Source organism: Mauremys reevesii, linkage group 6, assembly GCF_016161935.1.
Source record: "Mauremys reevesii isolate NIE-2019 linkage group 6, ASM1616193v1, whole genome shotgun sequence".
NCBI classification, from domain to species: Eukaryota; Metazoa; Chordata; order Testudines; family Geoemydidae; genus Mauremys; species Mauremys reevesii.
The window spans coordinates 10,769,087-10,791,069 of record NC_052628.1 but is presented as its reverse complement, the minus strand read 5'-3'; positions in this window follow the sequence as shown (position 1 = coordinate 10,791,069).

Sequence of the window (21,983 nt, the reverse complement as noted above, 5' to 3'; positions counted from 1 at the left end):
GTTTAAAAGAGAACTAGATAAATTCATGGAGGTTAAGTCCATTATTGGCCATTAGTCAGGATGGGTAAGGAATGGTGTCCCTAGCCTCTGTTTGTCAGAGAGTGGAGATGGATGTCAGGAGAGAGATCACTTGATCATTACTTGTTAGGTTCACTCCTTCTGGGGCACCTGGCATTGGCCACTGTTGGTAGACAGGATACTGGGCTGGATGGACCTTTGTTCTGGGCCAGTATGGCCATTCTTATGTTCTTATTTGCCTTCTTGATTTACATTGTAAAGTCCTTGGGGGCGGGGACTCTCTCAATATCTGTTTGTCCAGGACCTAGTGCAGTGGGGCCCTGATCCAGCTGGTAAAGTGATACAAATTAATGATAGGCATAGTCTAAGGCTGAAGAACATGTCATATTTTCAGACATGCACAACTCCTTATTTTTGGACATGTCTCATATTTATATCTATACCTGATCTTGGGACACCACTGCAGCCACAGATTCTGACCTTCATACTCGTTTCTGGACACAAATTTCCTCTTTAGGAAATTAGAGTTAAATGTTTTCTTGCTCCTGAGACCCTTGATGTACAGCAGGTGAGTGAATTGTTCAAGCTGTTGTTTGCTGTTAACATGTAGAGTAGAAGAAATAATATGATCTCAGCATATTATTTCTATGTCTAAACTCCTGTAGTTATTATCGAGCTACCACTAGATTCTCCAAACTTCTATTAAAATATCAATAGTATTTTTGAGAGCTTAAATTGAACAGTGATTTTATTTAATGCTGAACCTATAAACCACTTTTCTTCGAAGAATCTCTTGTTGTTGCTAAAAATAAAAGCCATTCAAACGAGCAGTGATTGAAACAGGGACAGGGAAGGGGGAAAAAAATCAATAGACCATTTTCTAGGGTACTATCTCTGCTTTTGAAAAGAGACCATTAATAACATGCTTACAGTAAAAGCAGCTGCTTGTTCAAAGTGCATTGAAGGGTGAGTTGAAAGGAAGACTCTCTGTATGCAGCCTCCCTGGAGAGAAAGCGTTTGCAGAGATTTCAAAACCCAATCTCAGAATCTGGACAAAGCCTCTTCTAGACTTTTTAAATATTCTTAGCTAATGTTGGATTATAAAATCCAGGGCTGAAATGCCTTCCAGAATGCATCACTTTGTGAAAGGATGATGCAGGTCAATGCATGAGCCATCACTTTCAAAACCATGTGCTGAAAATAAAATTTGTTTCACATTTTTGCATCTTATTACGGTGACAAAGATGGTCAAAAGTGATGGCAACTTCCTATAGAGCTCCAAAAATCTATGCAGTACTATGGACCAAATCCTGAACTCTTTCTCAGGCCAGCCATCCGCATGAAGTCAGTGGAAGTTTTAGCCAGGATAAGAGCTGATTAAAAATGGAGAGTGAAATTGATCCTGTGTTCTGGCTGTCTGCAGAAGATGAGTTTCACCCTCGGAGAAAGACTCAAAGGTGGTCAATAAGGTACCTTTCAATAGTCAAATATATGCCACAAATTGCTGGAATTTCCTTCTGAAAATAGTCTGAAAACATAAATTGTGTAAGACGAACTGTAACATTTTTGCATGTAAGACTGAAGTTCCAGTAGTGCCTGATTAGCGAGGATTGGAAGGACTAGATTTTTATTAGTAAATGTTGATTTCATCATACACACACAAGCCAACAAAACCATATTTCCATTGATAAGTGAAATGGACAGATAGGCAAATTAAGAAAAATGCCCCTTGAGAACTTTTTAGGGTTTGATCTAAGGATATATGCTTAATATATATTTTGATGTGATGTTGACAATTTGGGTTTTAATGGTTAGAAAGCATTAACTTTTTGAATGTCAATGTCTACTGTCTTTATATAGTGATTACCTTAACCCCCTACTATCTGATCCTTCCCTAATTTCCCACAATTGTGAAAATTTAAATAAATAAAAATAGAAAAAAATGCTTAAAAGCCACAATTTGGTATAATTTTGGAAATTTAAATCAATAAAAATAAAAAAATGCTTAAAACGAACACTGATATTCTCCATTAAAATTCTAAAAAGAAATTAAATTCTGCCTAGCCTACCCATATCCAATGCTTACTGTAGTTCAAAGCTTCCATGCTAACAAATTCTGGAGGACCAGATACCCAGTTGGTGTAAATAGGCATAGCTCTGTTGAAGACAATGGTAGAGTTGCATTGAAGCAGAGGCTACCCCAGCTCCCAGACCAACACTAGGTCTTTTTGCAATCACTCCACTCATACTGCTGTGTGCACAGTTTTTAAAACTAAAGTAAATAATATAACAATATGAGTTGCACTAAATGCCTCCTTTCATTAAGCTTTGTGAGCCAAAATTGCAAACAATTATCATTGTTGTAGAATATATACTACTTTGTGAATACAGAAAGATTATAAATGAGATTTTTAAAAAATTATTCTGTGTTTTATGGTAGACATAAGCAACCAATACCCTGAATACAAACAATGAACTATTGGCATGTGTGGAATCTGCACCCAAATCGTTCAAGTTTCCCCTATCTTCTTAATGGGCTGGACCAAAATCCAAACAGTCCCAAGGTTCTGAAATCTGGAACTGGATACAAATTTTGCAACACGAGCTCATGTCTAGGATGTTTTGTTTTTTGTGCATATTCTTCTTTGATGGGGCTGGCTGGCTTTTTTCAACATGGAAATGCTTTGGAGATAAGTGGTTGACAGGGGAAGAATGTGTTGTTCTACTAGCAAATGGTTCTTCTTAGTGTATGTGAAATGTGTAGGGTGCTACCAAATTAACGGTCCAATTTGGTCAATTTCACGGTGATAGGATTTTAAAAATCATAAATTTCATGATTTCAACTACTTTAATCTGAAATTTCATGGTGTTGTAATTGTAGGGGTCCTGACCCAAAAAGAAGTTGCGGGGGAGGAGTTGCAAATTTATTGTGGGGAGTGTTGTAATATTGCTACCCTTACTTCTGTGCTGCTGCTGGCAGCAGTGCTGCCTTCAGAGCTGGGCAGCTGGAGAGTGGTGGCTGCTGGCTGGGATCCCAGCTCTGAAGGCAGAGCCAGAAGCGCAGAAGTAAGGATGGCATAGTATGGTATTGCCATCCTTACTTCTGCACTGCTGCTGGCAGGGCGTTGCCTTCAGAGCTGGGTGCCCAGTCAACAGCCACTGCTCTGTGGCCACCCAGCTCTGAAGGCAGTGCAGAAGTAAGGGTCACAATACCATGGTCCCCTAAAATAATCTTGTCATCCCCCCTGCAATTCCCTTTTGGGTCAGGACCCCCAATTTGAGAAAAGCTGGTCTCTCCCGTGAAATCTTTATAGTATAGGGTAAATGCACGCAAAAGTGTTCATGGGAGGAGACCAGAGTTCATGGGCCATGATGCGTTTTTCATGGCTGTGAATTTGGTAGGGCCCTAGCAATGTGTCTCAAGCAGCACCTGACCAGAAGTCATCAGCACATTTGTTCCACTGGTTGGATCATTAGCTTCCCCAGCTCGGGCCAAATACTGACAGGGATGTGAACGCTGATCCAGGCCCCCCAGCAAATGGTGTGAAGCTGTGAATGAATAGAAAGTAGAGACTTGAAGTATGTTATCTGTAAAAAAGTGGGAACTATTTACAGAGATCAAAGACACAGGGAAATTACTGGAATCAGAGTGAAAGTCCTAAATTGCTATGGTGTTGTTCCATTGGACTTTCCTGGTTCCCATAGTGAAGGGTCACTCCAAAGGGTTCTGCATGCTTAATCCCTGTTGGGATACAGCAATTATCTCCCAGGTAGCATGGAAGGGTTTGGTGAGACACAAAGGGTGTAGAAAAAGAAAGAGGAAAACAGGACTTTATCTTTGGTCTTCCACCAGCCTCCCCCTTTCTGAATGAAAATCTGGAATTACAGAAACCATCAGGAAGAAGAAACAGTATTTATTCCTCTGTGATCACTTTATTGTTTTTCATTGTCCCAGCATCTTTACTCTCTTTCTTGTTCCAATCTATCTCTTCCCCCAAGTCCCTCCACAGCCACAAAATCACATCCAAATTGACTCAATTTCCTTTCCACTCACACCACAGGTTCCATTGTTTTCTGTATTAGAGAGGTCCTTCTACAGTGACTGTATATGGAGGAGGGATAGCTCAGTGGTTTGAGCATTGCCCTATTAAACCCAGGAGTGTGAGTTCAATCTTTAAGGGATCCACTTAGGAATTGGTCCTGCTTTGAGTGGGAGGTTGGACTAGGTGATCTCTTGAGGTCCCTTCCAACCCTAATATTCTATATATGTCTTCATTGAAGTACATTTCTCACATCCTTGGTTAACTCTTTTGTTCCTCTGTATTTCAGGTTAGCAGCAAGAAGCCCACATTTACAGACCACTTTGGATGGGCACATCTATTTGTAAATCCTGTGGCCTGAAGCTAGTTTAGAGAGTAGGTAGCTCACTGTTCAGACCTGTTGGTGAAACTGAAGAAGAGAGAACCTGAGAACTCCAGACAGAGAAGGTTCCATTGGGGAGCATGCTCTCTACCAGCTTCTGTTGGTGAGCAGGGGGAAATGACTGAATGGGATGGTTATGAGACAGTATAGGACATTTTGGTTAAAATACAATTATGTTTTAAGTTTGGGGGCAATAAAATGCTGTTATCCCTTTTGGGAAATGAAAGGGCAAGACAGCTGCACCCAAATGTGCCCGGGATGAGGGATCAACCTGACCAAGATTGCAACCAGGCACAGTTGGGTAAGGGAACCAGGGGCTCAGAGGTGTGAGAATTCTTGGACTTCTCCAGCCCGGGAAAACAAACTGTGAGTGGTAAGTGGAGAAGGAAGAAGAAAGTGGCTAGAACATATTAGCCATTCACAATTGAAAGGGGTGGATTGAGGCTGGCACTGCTGGCTTTTCCAAATTTCTTCTGTTGTCCATTCTCCCCTCCCACTCCCCCAATAAAGTTTCATTGCTTTAAATCCATGGACTCAGTGCTTACAAGTGTGGAATATTGCACATCAAGAGCACCCAGGGTGGTATACATAGTTGCCAAGGGTTCTAGGTGGAGGCTTGAGAGATGTTATTTAAATCTTCAGAAGGAACCCCTAAAATTGAACCTGGCCTTTTTTGCTGCTGACAATACCTGGCAAAGGGGTTACATATTTGGAAAAAAGAAATTGGCTCACAGCTGAGCCCAAAACTTCGATGAAATCCTTCAACTTTTTAAAAAAAGGTTCAAATAAATTAATTTAAAACACCTAATCAACTTCTCACCAATCCCTAATATTTTGCCAAAAGGTCTTATGTTTTGCTGAGGTATGCCTCAGGCCTAGCCACTCTGCATGAGTTGCTTCTCTTTTGAAATATTTTCTGTACCAGGGCTTTTCCAGAGTTAGGTTATGCAGGCAACACATTCTGGATACCTGTGAAAACAGAAGAGATGACCTCTGTACACAACATCCTACCTTCAAAGAGTATAGAGCTTGGATCAGTCCACTGATAGTATAGGGCCTGTGGAGAGTTGGCAGAGGCAGTTGTGGGACAAAGTCAATGGAACTAGTGGTAAAGAGAAGAGAAGAATGAGTTGAGGTGAAAGAGAGATGCAAGCAGTTAGCTTATATGGAGGTATGAAGTCAGACCATACATAGGTTTGATAAACTTCTGGTAAGCATTTTAGGCTTAAAGCTCCAGAACTTCATAGGTTCCTCTATCATTGCTTAATTCTTTGATTTAGAAAGCTAGGGATTGGTCAGACTTCCCTTTGTCTTTTGAAGACCATATTAATAAACTTGCACTGATTGTAGGGTTTGGGTTGTTTTCTTAGATTTAACATGTCTTAACTTTTTACGATTAGGTAAGTAGCCAGTTCACCGAAATTTGGGTGGGTCATTGTGTATTGTTTATTCTAATGTTATCTGACAGCATTCGTATACAAATCCAGTGCTGGGACCTGTTTTTCACATGGTAGATATCCCAGAGCTTGATTACAGCTTGGACTACACATCTATGCAAGAGGATAAAAATTCCCCCTCACACCTCTGCATGGGCTATCTGGATTCTGACTGGGTCCAGCCACAGATGAATTACCAAACTCTGGCATCAGTTTAGTCACACATAGAACAAGGGACCAAGGAATGATGGATGAATCGGTGGGGCCTGGGCTCCATCCAACCTTAGTGCGCCAACCCCTCCCAAACTATGCAGCAGCCAGCACAGCTGACCGGCCATGGTGGGTGTTGGAGCAGCAAATTACTGCCCACCAACTCTGCCCTAGAGAAGGTGGGTGGAATTGTGCTGCTGAGGGACATATATACAATCTCCCTAAGGCTGCATCTACACTATGAGCTTGGGGTGCGATTGAGTCTGAAAGGCTCAATATTTCAAACATTTAAAGGAGATTCCCTTTCAGCTCAAGTGGTAGAGACCTGTGCTTTTGGAGCAGAAGTCCTGTACACTATTCCCCAGGTTAGTTTAGCTGACAAATATGGTGTCTGTATGGGTGCAACTGGAAAATTGTTACATCTTGTCAATAATTGCTAAAGGCTGGGATTCTCAGCAAGTCAGGTGTTTGACACCCATTGACAGCCAGTAGGCTTTAGTTGCTTACGTCCCTTGGAAAATTTCAGCCAAACTGCATTAGTGCAAAGCAGATTTCTTTCCCTTTTGCTTTAAATTAGATCAAAGTAGCCTAACTTTGCTTCAGGTCCCATTTCATATGCAACATGTTCTGCAGAGCTCTAAAACACACAGAGGAAGCCAGTCTGTATCACGTTTCCCAGAGAGCGCAGTGCCATGGGTTGTAATTTTGTAAACTGTAAATTGTGTCCCCTGACAATAACAATTTTTGGTGGCTTCCTCAGCACTCTTAGTGCCCAGTGGACTCCGCAGATTTCTGCGTGCACCCCTTTTTATGCCAAAGCTCATTGATTTTTATCTCTGAGTTTCTAGTCTAAGGAGGTGCTCCCCATATAAACTGCTGGCTTGATAGATGAGGACATAGTATTATTGCAACATGCTGTCCACAGCCCCCTTTCATCATAGTTATAGCTATAGAGTAGCAGGAGCCTCACTGGAAATGAATGTTAGAAATCATAATGGCACTTTATACCACGCAATTTTATTTAGGAAAATACTATTCAAGACATAAAATAAGAGGCTTCTGTAGGAAGAAATAAACAACCGGAAACTTTAATATAATGATTTCAGTGTCAAGCTTATTGTTTTCTATACAGATCCAGATGGCACTTTTATATTCTAGATTTTACCCCCATTTATGTCAATTTTGCCTGAAGATGAATATGAGCTGTTTGTTTCAAAGTGAGAGATTACCATAGTGATTAAAGTCTCTGGTTATGTGTAAGCAGAAGAGGCATTTACTAATATTGAGAAATATATTACCCGAGCCTCCCCTCTACTCAGATTTCCAGTGAAAGCCAGTTGCATCTGAAAGGTGATCTTTTTTCATATCACCAGCCTCATTTACTCTCTTTTCATGCAGATTTGCAAGGATTGTTGATTTTATAAACTGCAGGGCGTGGTCCTTTTATACAAAGGACTATTCTCTCCTGGATGTAACCATGCAGACAAAATGTTTTCCGTGAACAAAACTGGATGATCAAGTGATCAAAACTGGATGATTAGGGTCAAATTTTCAGTCTATCTAAAGTACCTATTGTACGGGGAGACTTTGGCAAACCAGTAAAGTGCCTAAAACCACTATGGCTTATTGTTAAAGGTGGCCTAGTCAGCAAGCTGTAAATTGGCCATTCAGCAATCTCAGCTTGACCAAGGCAGGAGGGGAGGGAGTTTTGGGTGCCACAGAAATGGCAGTTTGACCCCACGTCCTTCCTGATAAAAATTGGGTTAAAGTTGCTGATACATTTTAGAAGAGCAGGATGTGCCCCAGAAATGTCTATTGGGGTCTCAAGGCTGCAGACTCTGGAAAAACCCACACCTGGTTAATCAATAATCAGAAGGAACGTCTTGCTGGATCATTGAAATTGCTTACTTAACAAGGTTTCTTTAAGGGACATGTCATTCTATTACTAATGTATAAATAAAGGGAAAAAGCTTGATATAGTTGGACTCGTTTGGACTCTCTTTGGACTCTCCTTCTGGATATATCTTGCGGTCCCCACCAGCAGACAGAAGATTTGGCCACCTGAAGCCTGCCACTGTGTCACTCAAGAGCCACACTCATCTTTGGTAATTATCAAGGATTGGGGGTGTTTTACTAATCTTGTTGCGGACGTGTGTAAGTGCTTGAGACTAGTAAAGTTTAGCTTTAAGTGAAACCACTCTTGTGTTGTCCTGTTTGTGCCAGCCATCTATCGGTCGGATAGCCATGGCTCCCCTGATTTATTTCCTGACACCTCCTCACATAGAGTAAAGTTACCAAGAGCTTTGGGTTGAAAGAACCCCTGGTAACACCTATGTGGCCCCCATTAGTGTAACCTCACAATCTTTCTAGTGTATTTTTACCCCCACAGCACCCATCTGAGGTACAGCAGCATTATTCTCCCCACTTGACAAAGGGGGAACTGAAGCACAGAGAAAGACAAAGGGCTTGCCTACGCAACAAGTTACTGCAGGGCAAACCAGGGTTTGTCTCTGCAGCGCACCAGCTTGGTGCGCAGTAATGATCTTTGTGGATACAGCACTGATGTACTGTACACCAGGACTTTCACTGTGCTGCAGCAGTGTCCACATGGGATGTTACTGTACAGAAAGCTGGTGGAATGACACCCTGGCTTGCTGCACGGTAACTTGCCATGTAGACAAGCTTTAAGGGTCTTGCTCAAGAGCACAGAGGGTAGCAGCAAAGAAACCATCCCAGGTGTCCCATTCCCAGGATTACACCCTTACTGCTGGATCATTTCCCCCTCTTTCTTCTGGTACTTCACACTAAAGTTAGGCAAAAAGTTTTCAATTTTGGGTGGGGATCGACAGACAAAATGCATTTTTTGAGGGCCTGAAACTTTGCCTGAATTCAATAGTCTAAATACACCTCTACCCCGATATAACACGGTCCTCGGGAGCCCAAAATCCCTACTGTGTTATAGGTGAAACCCCGTTATATCAGGCTGGCAGTGGCAGGGCTCCAGCGGTGATTTAAAGAGCCAGGGCTCCGGCCGCAGGAGCCCTGGGCCCTTTAAATCGCTGGCCAAGCTCCGCTGCCACAGCCCCAGGGTAGCAGCGGCAGGGCTCTAGCGGTGATTTACAGGGCCCAGGGCTCCCTGCAGCAGCTGAAGCCCCGGGCCCTTTAAAGCGCCGCCCGAGCCCCACTACCGGAGCCCTGGGGTTACTGCATTATATGCAAACCCGTGTTATATCAGGTCGCGTTATATAGGGGTAGAGGTGTATTTTGTTTCAACCATTTTGAAACATTCTGTTTTGATTTCTGGTTTGACATTGTGTTTTGATTTCAAGTATGGCCAAATTAGAATAAAAATCATATACAAAAAAGGGTGAAAAGCACCTAAATGGCCAAATCAAAATGCAAAAAATTTCCCCTGATGTCAGTGCAGTTTTGTATGAAGCCCTTAAATTACACCCGCAAGCACCACAGTTGCTGTTGTGATTGGTAACTATGCCTAGCCATAGAGGCACAATGACCATGTAATGGAAGTTCTGTCAAAGTGTTAGGGTGCCATTTAGATGGCCCCTTTTGAAAATATGGTCCTTTAATGCCATGATGGAGTAGTATAGTCAGCAAGATTAAAAAGGTCACAGTAATAGCACTGTAATGAAAGCAACATGACAGTGGGCACACTTAGAAAGCTCTGAAATATTCTACCTGTGTGAGTTTCAGTACTCAACTAGAGGAAGGGAGGATGAGGGTTACAATCTCACCACAGTGCAGTTACTACAGACCATTATATATGGAGGGGCTCCATGGTGCCATGTGTCATTTCTTCTTCAGCTGGAATGGGCATTTCAGAGGTAGTAGGAGATTGGAATGAGGAATGGATGAGAAGGTTAGAGACCATAGAGGAGAGGTAAGGCTACTGGAGTAAAAAGGAAAGAGAAGTGTGGATAGACTCTAGAGCAGTGGTTCTCAATTTTTTTTTCTTTTTTTGCAAACCACTGGAAAATTGCTGATGGGCTCGGCGGGCCACTTAATGATCTTTCCAAACGTTGTTTGTACCGTTAGTTAACTATTGTAAAGCGCTTTGGATAAAAGAGCTATATATAAAAAAACAATAATAATTAACTTTTTTTGTTCTACAAATAAAAACACACAACTCATATTTTAATATCAGTAGTCTTACCTTTCTAATGAGATGGATGTGCCCTCTCTCCCTTGCTGCAGCAGCCCCTGAGCTGAGGCTGGGAAGGAGGAGGGGGGATGTCTCTCCCTCTCTCCTGCCACGGTAGCTGCCAAGCTGTGGCTGGGGATGAGGGGGTCTCTCCCTCTTTCCCCCCACTGCAGCAACCCCTGAGCTGAGATTGGGAAGGAGGGGGGTCTCTCCCACACCATAGCAGCCGCCAAGCTGGGGCTAGGAAGGAGGGCTGTCTCTCCCTGGCAGCCGCAGCACTGGAGCTGGGGAAAATCATCTCTTTCTCTGGACGCCGCAGCCCTGCATGTCCCAAATTCCCCCATCCCCTCTTCTCATCCCACTGCCTCCTCTCATCTACCCACTATTCCCCCCAAAGCCACCATCTCACCTTACATGTGCGTCTTCTCCAGGGTCCGGGAACCTAATTAGTGGAACCATGCTCGCGCGGCTCCACTAATTAGGTGGGTGGCCCTTCATTCTCTCATGTGCAGCTGCGCATGAGCACGCCTGAGAGGGAATTGTCTGTGGACCACCAGAATGGAGCTCGTGGGCCACAGATTGAGATCCTGTGCTCTAGAGCGACAAGAGTAACCTGCCCAGGACATGCCAGAGGAAGCAGAAGCTGAAGATTGTAGAGCAGAGAGGAAGAGATAGGGGTGAGGAAGTTGAATAGTGGAAGAACAGTATGAGGTTGAGTTCATGAAAGAAAAAGAAAGGGCTGATGACACAAGAAGATACGGGGGAATCGAAGGATAGCAGGAGATAGGATTGCTTTAGGAATCTGCTATCCTCTCGCAATACATATGTACATGCCATTAGCTGTAACAGGAATGTGCCCATGTCTCCACTGGCCAGTGTCACTTGTGTGAAATCCAAGTTTAATTCTTGTTGGAGCCACTTGATGGAGTCTCTAAATGGGTTTCCTGGAAAAGGGAAACTGAAGCAAATACCTCTGTAATCCAATCACCTCCTGGATGTGGTGTTCTGTCATATCTAGTGGCACTGAGACCACTTATAGATTAATGAGTCTGCTATAACCTTGGCTAAAGGCTATGTGGCTTTTAGCTCATGCAGTAGAGGCTCATGCATTTAGCTCCAGAGATCCCAGGTTCAATCCTACCTGCCGATGACCGGGATCTGTCGGTGTTACACCCTCACATTAGTCCTGCACCTCCCAAGCATGGTGCTGATGTAACATACACTGACCATGTGTATATGTGCTCCAATGGCCAGATACAGTTTCTCATGTTGGCTGCTGGGCTGATAGTGAAAGCCCCAGGTACATCCTGGTGCTACACGCCTGCTGAATATACCAGATACAGCCTAACATTCTGCTGGCTTCACTGTGTTGTTAACAGAAAATAGCAGCAAGACACACAGAGGGCAGAAACAGCAGGCAGATTATAATATTAATCCAGGTTACTTTCATTTAATTCATTAGGTGGATTTTTAAAATGTAATTCCCCAATTATTTCTGCATGTTTGAAGCACCTTAAAAAAAAAAAGGAAGCAGGATACAAACTTTTGCACATTGTACTGTGAAATTTAATTAGGTTTTATTTTACTTGCCAGATATCAGTCCCCTTGTGTTACCCTTCTGTGTGAATACTGTTAATGAGGAAATAGCTGAATGTCACTACCTCCTGCAGATTTGCATTGTGAGATTTTGCCCAGTTTAACATTTGTGTGTGTGTATGTGTGTGGAGAATAACTTTAATACCTATTATAATACATTGTGGGAGTGATACCAAGAACATTCATTCAAGAAGCAGGAGTCTTTGTTCTCCCAGAAATTTCTCATGTACTACTCACACACAACAGAGCAAGCACTGCAGAGATGCTGTCGGAAAGAACCGTGAGTATGAAAGAGAGGCACAGGGAAGCAACGGTGAATCTAGACATGTCAGTTCAACGTATCAAAACAGAGTGGGGTCTTTTTAAAGCCTAGTTGATCGAAAAGAAAACAAAAGGCCAGATATTTCTGTGTCCAATCACTGCAATTATATAGACTGTGGTTGTTTCTGAAAATGGTTATGTCACAGCTTCCAAACACACAGTGCCCTGCCCAGTCTCCTTTAGCTAGGTTTATTTTTCAAACACAAGCAAACCAAACACAAACAGTTCCTCTCTGTTCTCAGCCTGTCCTTAGTCAGCCAGCTCTGCTCTCCACTGGCTCTGTTTATCCTTCTGGAACAGCAGGTCCCGGCCAAACATTCTGGGCACCTGGCCCCTTTTTCCAGGGCCCCAACACAGGAGTTAGCTCCACTCTTGCTTGGCTCCTCTGCCCAAGCACAGTCTGCCCCTATCACTCCTCCCCTTCCTGCCCTCTGACAGGTCTTTATAGCCACAGAGGTAGCCCTGCCTCCTTTAATTAACTCAGTCGGACCCACCTCTTCTGACACAGGGAGGGTGGCCTGGTCTACTCAGACTGACCAGCTATTTTGTGACAGGTTAATTTTGTGCTGGATTATAATTCCAAAGGCAGAGTGAATTTTACCCCTCTGTAGAGGGCCAAAGTACCACTTACATTCTAGTTAAGTGGTGCATAGGTTTTGTGCTGATTTTCTGTACAGGAATGTATTTTAGAGTCACAGGTTGACTACAAACAATGCCCCACTATCAGGTCACATAAATTAGACACGTATATACCATGGTATGTTTTTGCTTCTGATTAGATGAGCCTAGGTAGGGACTTCAATCAAGCAGAGAAAGGCATAACAAGAAGTAATGGCTGGAAGTTAAAGACGGACACATTGAAATTAGAAATAAAGCAGACATTTTAACAGTCAGAGTGATTAACCATTGGAACAAACTACCAAGGAGGGGTAGTAGATTCTCCACCTCATGCAGTCTTCAAATCAAGCCTGGATGCCTTTCTGGAAGATATGGTTCAGTCAAACACAAGTTATTGGGCTCAATATAAAGTTCTATGGCCTGTGCTATACAAGAGGTCAGACTAGATGATGTAATGGCCCCTTCTGTCCTAAAAGTCTATGAATGTAAGTCTTAGAATCAGGTTGCTAGTGGAAATACTTGTGACTGTGTGCTAGAAATGTCCTTTCTGTCAATATTCTGCCCTATCTGCTTGAAATCCATTCTACTAGGAGATTTGTTGCTCTCACTCCCATTGAAGTCCATGATGAAACTTCCATTGAATTTGGGGAATTGAAACTGGGTCTCTTTGCTAGATTATTTTCAGAAAGTGAGCCCAAAGAGGTAGAGACACAATCAAAGTGAATCCATGTGAATGGTCAGAAGAATATTTCAGGGAATATCTATCTATCTATCTATCTATCTATCTATCTATCTATCTATCTATCTATCTATCTATCTATCTATCTATCTATCTATCTATCCTTTTGTTTTGCAATATAATCACCCAGTTCTTAATGTAACACTGAAACTGCCCATAAACAAATCCACTCATAGATTGGTGTGATTCAAAAGAAAAATTTGCAACAGCTGTTGTGTGAATAGTACTGTTCTGAGATTTGAGTTCCTAAGATGATTACAGGCAAACATCTGGAAAATTGAATTCAGTCCAAAACCACTAAAAATTATTGTGTGTCTGTTAGTTTGTTGAATTAACTTCAGGAAATAAGCAATTTTGCTATAATTTAAGGAATCTCATCACATGGTTGGTGGCATATACACAGAAAGGACTAAAGGCTCAGTATTCTTCTCTAGTGGAAAAATGTGTAGAAGCAGGGTAAAGCTTCCACTAGAAATTCTGTATGATGCTTCCTCTGCATTCTTCCACCTTGGGAGGAATTATACAGTGGACCATCCATCCTGGTATGTTGTCTCCAATACAGGCCAATACCAGATACTACAGAAGAAGGTGCAAGTATCCATAGAATAAAGTATCTTCCTAACTCCATATTGTGCTTAAATCTCCTCTCACACTGGTGTAAATAAGAAGTACCTTCACTGAAGCCAAAATCTTTTTTGCATTTGTTTAGCGTGCCATAGGCGACCTGGATGTTTTAATTGGGGTGTAATACAGGATACATTTATGATCAATATGTAGCCCAAGGTCCAGTGTGCTTCAGCAGCAACAGCAGTGGGAACTACAAGTTGTGGACTACAAACTGCCGCATGTTGGGAGAACTTCCTGGTCCCTGCCAGGATATACCCTCTGCCCTTCCAGTGGGAAGTTTCAGCACTGCCTGAAGCTGGGAGCATGAGGCAGACAAGCAGAGAGGAGGCTGCTAGATTGTAACCCTGTTTTATGTTTCTTTACAGAATAAAACCTTGTTCCTGGCGGTTTGTCTGAGGGGGTCTGGTCTGAGGTCAACACACACGACACACTGCGCAAAGCACATAGACAAGTCTCAGGCCCAGTTTCCCAAAGTTGTGTAAAAAGTCACAAGATGGATTTCCCCTATCTTGAACAACTGGGCCAGTGAACAGGAGGGAGGCTACCTTTTTTAGCTGTTGGTGCCATGACTCGGATAGGGGAAGTTTAATTTTTTCCACACAATAGGGAAGCAAGAGAACTATGACAGCATGGATTCACAGTTTGGAGCCCATATTCTTCACTGATGGTGGTGGCAAGGCAGAAAGATGGTTCTATGTGAGTGTGTATTGACTACAGACAGCTGAACTCTAAGTGCACTTGAGATGCATTTCCTCTGCCCTGTATCGAAGAAGCCCTGGTTGCCCTAAGAGGAGCCAGATATTACTCCACACTAGACCTTACCTCAGGATATTGGGAGGTAGAAATGGTGGAGCAGGATAAACCCAAGACTGCATTCATCACCTCTATGCTGTTTGAATGTAATCGGATGCCTTTCGGCCTATAGAATGCCCTGGCTACCTTCCAGAGGTTGATGACACATGCCTTGGAGGATTTAAAGGTTTCGGCAGTACTGATTTACCTTGATTATGTCATTGTGTTCTCCTGTATTTTTTAAGAGCATCTGCAGCACCTGGAAATGGTTTTTGATAGACTTCATTAACACAGTCTCAAGCTGAAGCCCAGCAAGTGTCACTTGCTATGAGAAGAGGTAAGATACTCTGTGCAAGCCATTGCAACAGATCCAAATAAGATATCGCAGGTGAGGGATTGGAAGACCCATGTGACTCTGTATGGAATATGGGAGACACTGCATCGTACTTTCCACTGCATGCATCTGATGAAGTGGGTTTTAGACCACGAAAGCTTATGCCCAAATAAATTTGTTAGTCTCTAAGGTGCCACAAGTACGCCTGTTCTTTTTGCTGATACAGACTAACATGGCTACCACTCTGAAAACTGTATGGTATTGTTGATACCAATATTATAAAATTGCAAGGAATCTGACCAGATGCAGTCCACCATTCAGGAGTGGTGCTCTCTTGAGAAAGGTACTGCCTAAGAAAGAGGCATTTCTGAAGGCCGAGCTCCATTTACCTCAATCCATACCAGTATGCCCTTGGAGCTAGCGTACCTCGACTTTTTCATCCTGGAACTATCCTGGGGGAGGGGAGCATCAAGAATGTCCTTGTAGTCACTGGCCATTTCACCCAGTATGCTCAGGCATACCCTACTTATGACCAACAGGTATCAACTATAGCCAAGGTGACGTGGAAACAGTTTATCTGCCACTGTGGCATTCCTGAAAGGATACATATGGACCAGGGAAGACATTTCAGAAGTAAACCCCTGGTCCAGTTCTTGAAATTGTTGGTGACTTCAAAGAGCAGAACTATACCATATCACCCTCAAGGGAATGGGACCACTGAGCAGTTCAACCGAAAACTCATGAACATGCTGGGAACCCGGCATCCAGACTAAAAAATAAACTGGAAGGACTATGCTGAGCCCATGGCTCATGCCTATAACTGCACCTGGCATGAGTCCACTGGGTTTTCCCCATCCTTTTTAGTGCTTGGCTGGCACCCAAGGCTGAAGGTAGATCTCGCCCTAGGTTTTTCCCACCGAGGAGATGAGAGTATAGAGGAAGAGGAGTACATCTCCCGGCTGAGAGCATCTCATCAGGCTGCACGGGTCTCTGAAGCCACCTAACTTCACCAAAAATAGTATTATGACTTCAAGACACCGACTCCTGGAAATAGAGTGCTAGTTGTTACCCCAAAAAGTGAATTTTGGGATACTGCTTTAAAAACCTGCCTACTGCCCGCTTAATCTGTTCTTCCCAAGGTAGAAGTTCCTTGGGCTGTTAAAGAAATGCAAAAGGACATGGATATAATCTTCCGATAAAGTAATTGACATGGGCAGTAGTCTTTCCAAAACAAAGTATTCTTTTATTGATGTAACTAATAATCCCTAGTACAGTGTATCCTAAAAATCCTAAATACAACACAAAATCCCCGAGACACAATCTTGTATTGCAAGTTACAGAGCACTTAAACTACAATAGCATATAATTTAAATAATTCTAAATGAAGTTATTTGTTGCAAGTGGCCAGTTTGCAACAAATTGCTGACAGAAGATTGTAAATTGCTTTAAAGTTTACATAAGTACAATAAAATTAAAACACACCCACCCACCTTTCAAGCATACACATACTAACCCTCTATCCTATCCTATACTTATACTAAACTATAATTAGAAGAATATTAAGCTTACTCTATAAATTTGTTGCTGTTTTCTTTTAAAAATCAAAACACTGCTGCCACTGTTCAGTTCCTGGTCAGTCAGTCAGCTCGGCTCTGCTCCAGCTTTCTTTTCTCTCTGCAACAGTTTTTCTTTGGTTTCTCTTGCTGGCTTCCTGGCTCTCCCTGCACACCTCTCTTCTTCTCAGATGCAGACTCCAGACTCAGAAACTATTTGCTGGCAGCTGGCTTTTTATGCTACATTGTAGCTGTTCCCTCATATATTGTCCTATTCTTAGAAGCAGTTACCTCATTCACACATGCTCAGTCTTGACCATTACGACTTGAGGATGTCTTTAAAACATTTCTTTTGGCCGTCCCGTTTCTTTTCTCCTTTGATGAGTTGGGCGTACAGCAATTGTTTTGGGAAGCTTACATCAGGCATGCACATATAGTGCCCGCTCCACCTCAGCTGGTGATGGATAATCAGGGCCTCAACTCTGAAGATGTTGGTCTCTGTGAGGACACTGGCATTAGTGTGGTGATCCTCCCACTTGATGTTGAGGATCTTCTGAAGAAAGTGCTGGTGCTGGCATGGCAGGTTTTTCAGGTGTTTTCTGCAGGTCACCCAAGTCTCACAGCCATAAAGGAAAGTTGGGATTACCACTGCTTTATAAACTAAGAGTCTCGTGTGTGTTCTGATGTGATTGTTGAACACCCGGTGAGATAGTCTGCCAAAGGCAAACCTGGCACAGTGTTATTCTGTGGTGAATCTCAACATCTATGTCTGTTCTCTGTGAGAGATGGCCCCAGGCTTTTGTAAGCTTCAAAAAAGAAATTAAGGGTTGTTTGTAGATCCTGCTTTGAGTGTGTACAGCAGTTCAGTTATGGTTACCGATACTACTTTAGTTCTGGCAGGGAGATGAGAAAGGTTGAAGAAGTTGCCGTCAGCAGGATATTGGATGCCAATGCTCTGTGGTAGACGGTCTAGGGTTAACATTGTCTTAGCTGCTAAGAAAATGGAGAAAAGGGTGGGTGCCAATACACAACCTTATTTTACACCACTGCACAGGATGGAGGCAGTCATCTGGTCATGGAGGAGTCTCCCTTTGCTCGGGTAGACAAACTTTGATGTGATTTTATACAGAGCCTCACAGTTGACAGAGTTGAAGGCTTTGGTCAGTTGAGAACAGTCATATACAGCTCCTGGTGTTGTTCTTGACATTTTTCCTGGCTCTGCCTGGCTTCAAAAATCTTGTCAGTGATGCCTCGTGATGGTCTGAAGCCACACTGGACTCTGGAAGTACTTCCTCTGTAAGAGGAAGCAGGTGATTCAGTAAGATTATAGCAAGAATCTTCCCAACGACAGAGAGGAGGGCAATGCCTCGATAGTTGCCACAGTCGGCCCTGTCTCCCTTTTTGACTATGGTGACGATGTTAGCGTTACATAAATCAGCAGTAGCAGCAGTGGACCTACAAGTTGTGGACTATAAACTGTGTGTCCGGCAGGAAGTGCCCTCTGCCCTCCCAACAGGAAGTTTCAGCACTGCCTGAAGCTGGGAGCATGAGGCAGACAAGCAGAGAGGAGGCTGCTGGACTGTACTCCTATTTTGTTTCGTTACAGAATAAAACCTTGTTCCTTGTGGTTTGTCTGAGTGGGTATGGTCTGACGTGAATACACAATGACACACAACTCAGAGCACACAAAGAAGCCTCAGGCCCAGTTTCCCAAAGTTGTGTAAAAAGTCCCAAGGCAGGCTTCCCCTATCTTGAACAACCTCATACTGGGCCAGTGAACAGGAGGGGGGCTACAAACAATATAAATGTGTGATATTTCCATTTATGTGGAAAGAAAGAAAGAAAGAAAGAAAGAAAGAAAGAAAGAAAGAAAGAATGCTGGTCCGAAGAGCTGCATGGAGTCATTCAAACAGCTTAATAGCACAGGGTATAAATCATTATTATTATGAAACAGGAGAGAGAGTTCTTGGGACATGGAACTGTGCAGCTCAGCTCCAACTGCTGTTCAACATTCAAAACTACCAACTTCATTTCCTCCTAGCATGTAATAAATAACACATCTACCCAACATAAAAGCATTTTTATAATAGCAGTAAAGGAACTGCAGAGTGTGTGATTATCATGAACTAATAACACCTCCAGAAGATATGCAGCAGATTGGAGATGACCTGAAAATGAAACCATGGTTCATGTAACAGGCCTTCTACTCTGACCGGACAGCGTTCCATTTTGACCACTCTAACTCAAACGGCTCCCAAATTTAATATTCTCTTCCCCTGCCTCAGTAAATTACACCGAGGGAGTCCATTTATCATTGTGGGTTTTCTTTTTATGCAATGACTTTTAGCACTGCAGGTAAAGTAAATGTACTGTTTGAATTCATTGTGCTGCTTATCTCCTTTAAGGCACCAGCTCACACTGCTTGTAGTATTTCCAAAGTATCACACATTTCAAGAAAACAGGACAGGAGCTCAGCTGAAGTCTCCTTCTCAATGTCTCTTAGAAAATGTGATTCTGGGAGGCTACTACTGCCTCTCATAGCAGAGGAGGGACTGTTTTGTGGTTAAAATGTAGGGCTAGGGAATAGGAGCTTTGGCTTCTGTTCCCAGTTATGCTGGAGACTCACTGTATGACCTTGAACAATTGACTTATTTCTCTGTGCCTCAGCTGTGCTATCTGTGAAGTAGGGATTCTTACCTTCCTCAATGGGGCTCAGATCCACAAAGGTATTTTGGCTCCAACTTCCATTCATTTAAATGAAAGTTAGGACCCTAAATCCTTTTGTGGATCTGGGCCTGAGAGCCTTTTGTTCCTGCACATTTTTTTTAAAAAAGCATCCATGTAAGGAGGTCTGAGTACTTGCTCTGGTGGCCTGAGGATTTAATCTGAGAACTGCTCTGAGGACTGAGGTCTGCATGCTTGCTCTGGGGCCTGCACTGAGTGCTGAGGCCTGAGCACTTGCTCTGTGTGATGCTCCTGCAGGAGAAAGGTAACATCAGCGGCCAGTGCACTGGTAGCACCAAAAAGCTATGTGCACTCCACAGTCTGAAACATGTATGCAACGGCTTAACTAAGGGTGTCAATGGGAGAGTCTAATATGTCACCTATATTGACTTAGAATTAACCAATTAATAGCAGCCCAGGACCTAGAGATGGCTTCCCACAAACCCACCTCAAACAAATTATAGCAGGCTGTGAAAGTCACATCCATCCATATAATTAATTGGAACTAGTAGCCAGGAGACTGACTGGCTGCTGCACATATCTGGGTGGCTTTAGATCTGTTGCTGAGAACTTTTTAAACTGCACTTTGTGGTAAGGTAGCAGTTACAAGACTGTTAGGCAGGAGCGGGCTTGCTACTCCAAATGTCTTTAGTTCCTCCACTCTGAGTGTGATAGGTCACCAGGAAAGTACTGCATCCACCTGTTGTGGTGCTTGAGACTCAAGACACACAGATGGCATGAGTAATCTGCACCAAAATTTATACTACTGCTGTTTGGTCTTTGAATCCAGAGCATTACTAGGTTCCAAAAACTGTCCTTGCAGTGGTCTTTAGCCTCCAGCAGGGACAACTGCCAGTGTGGTATTTTCCTCCACAGTGAATGTTTCTGGTTAGGACTAAAACACGTTTTACACACACACACTGCAGCCAGAAAGAACATGGCTGGCAAACTTAAGCTTTTTGCCTAAAACTCAGGTTTTTGTGGGATTTCTCCCACTATCAGGCCTGCCTCTGTAAACTCGAGATTTTCAGTGCTGCAACTGTGGACGTGGCCTGAGCAGAAGAGAGGAGTCATGGAGGGATAGAGCCTATCCTTCTGATGCAAAGAAGATAGAGATGACCAGCTAACACCCCCTAAAGTCAGGGAACAGATTATTAAGTTTTGTTAAAAATACATCCCAGTGAATAATATATTTGCCAAGTGGGAAAGTGGAACCTTGGAGAGGGTCAGGGAAGGTGCAATAAGGGAGCAGAGATCTGGAATAGTGAGGAGACGCTGTTACAGGAGAAGCTTGAGGAGCAATCAAAGATCTAATGGGAAGAGGTACAGAGAGACATGGGGTAAAGACAGAGATGGGGCTGCTTAGGGGAGACAGATGGGCAATGTAAGAGGAAGAGAGGCAGGCACTCTATCCCCAGGAAAAGAGGTATGAACCAGCTCCCAGTCTGCTGCAGTGGGAACAGATCATCTCTCCTTGTAGGTATGGAACCAACAGGTATCAGATACTGAAATATGTGAAAAATAGCAATTACATGTATGTAAATTTTGGGTAAATTTGTACTAGACCTTTTGAGCATCTAGTGTGTAGCTGATGGTCTGAATAGAGGGACTGAAAGAGCAGGACCCAGGCCACAATTAATGTGATCATATAACCAGCTCCTTTTCCCACCTGAATGGCCAAGACAACATGCTCTTGTACATGGGCTGCTTAGGGAGATGAACTACAGGTCAGTGACTGTTGGAGATGTCTTCACTCCATGCAGAAGTGCATTTTTGCACTAAAATATCCTGTGCAGTGCTCCCACTTGTGGACAGCTACGTCTAAGACTCCCATGCTGCACACGTAACTTCTGAATAGGCCCTTTGTGAGAAGGGAAGGACCAGTTGCTCGCTAATCTGAATGTGTGCACATCTGCCCTCTACTGGATGGACTGCCATAGCTGCTCCAATGTTTGTGATAATGCTGCCCTCTAGTGTTTGGTTTGCAGAGAGGTTAAACCAAAAGATAAGAGAGGTTCTCCTTTAGCTTAGAGGCCTCTGGACCAAATTCAGCAGTGACAAAGATGGTGGGGTGAGTTATAGCTCATCTGTGGACTGCTCAGAAAACAGGTATAAATGGCAAAATAACACAACATGCACCGATTGAGTGGGTGTGCAAATCCAGCATAACATACACTCATTTCTCTTTTGTTGAAATCAAATCTGACTCTGCAGTAAGCAGCCACTGAAGTCAATGGGAATTGTGCCAATGTATGGCAGGCCCAAATTTGTCCTGGGATTGCTGGAGATGGTGAACAGGTTAGCTAAAAAGTCTGGGCTTGGAAGCAGGATGCTTTCCTTCTATCCCTTTAGTGTTAGTCACACTTATTTTGCACACCCACTAAATGCCAGATTGGTGGAAGTTACCCCCCCAACATGGCCGGCCATTTTCTTC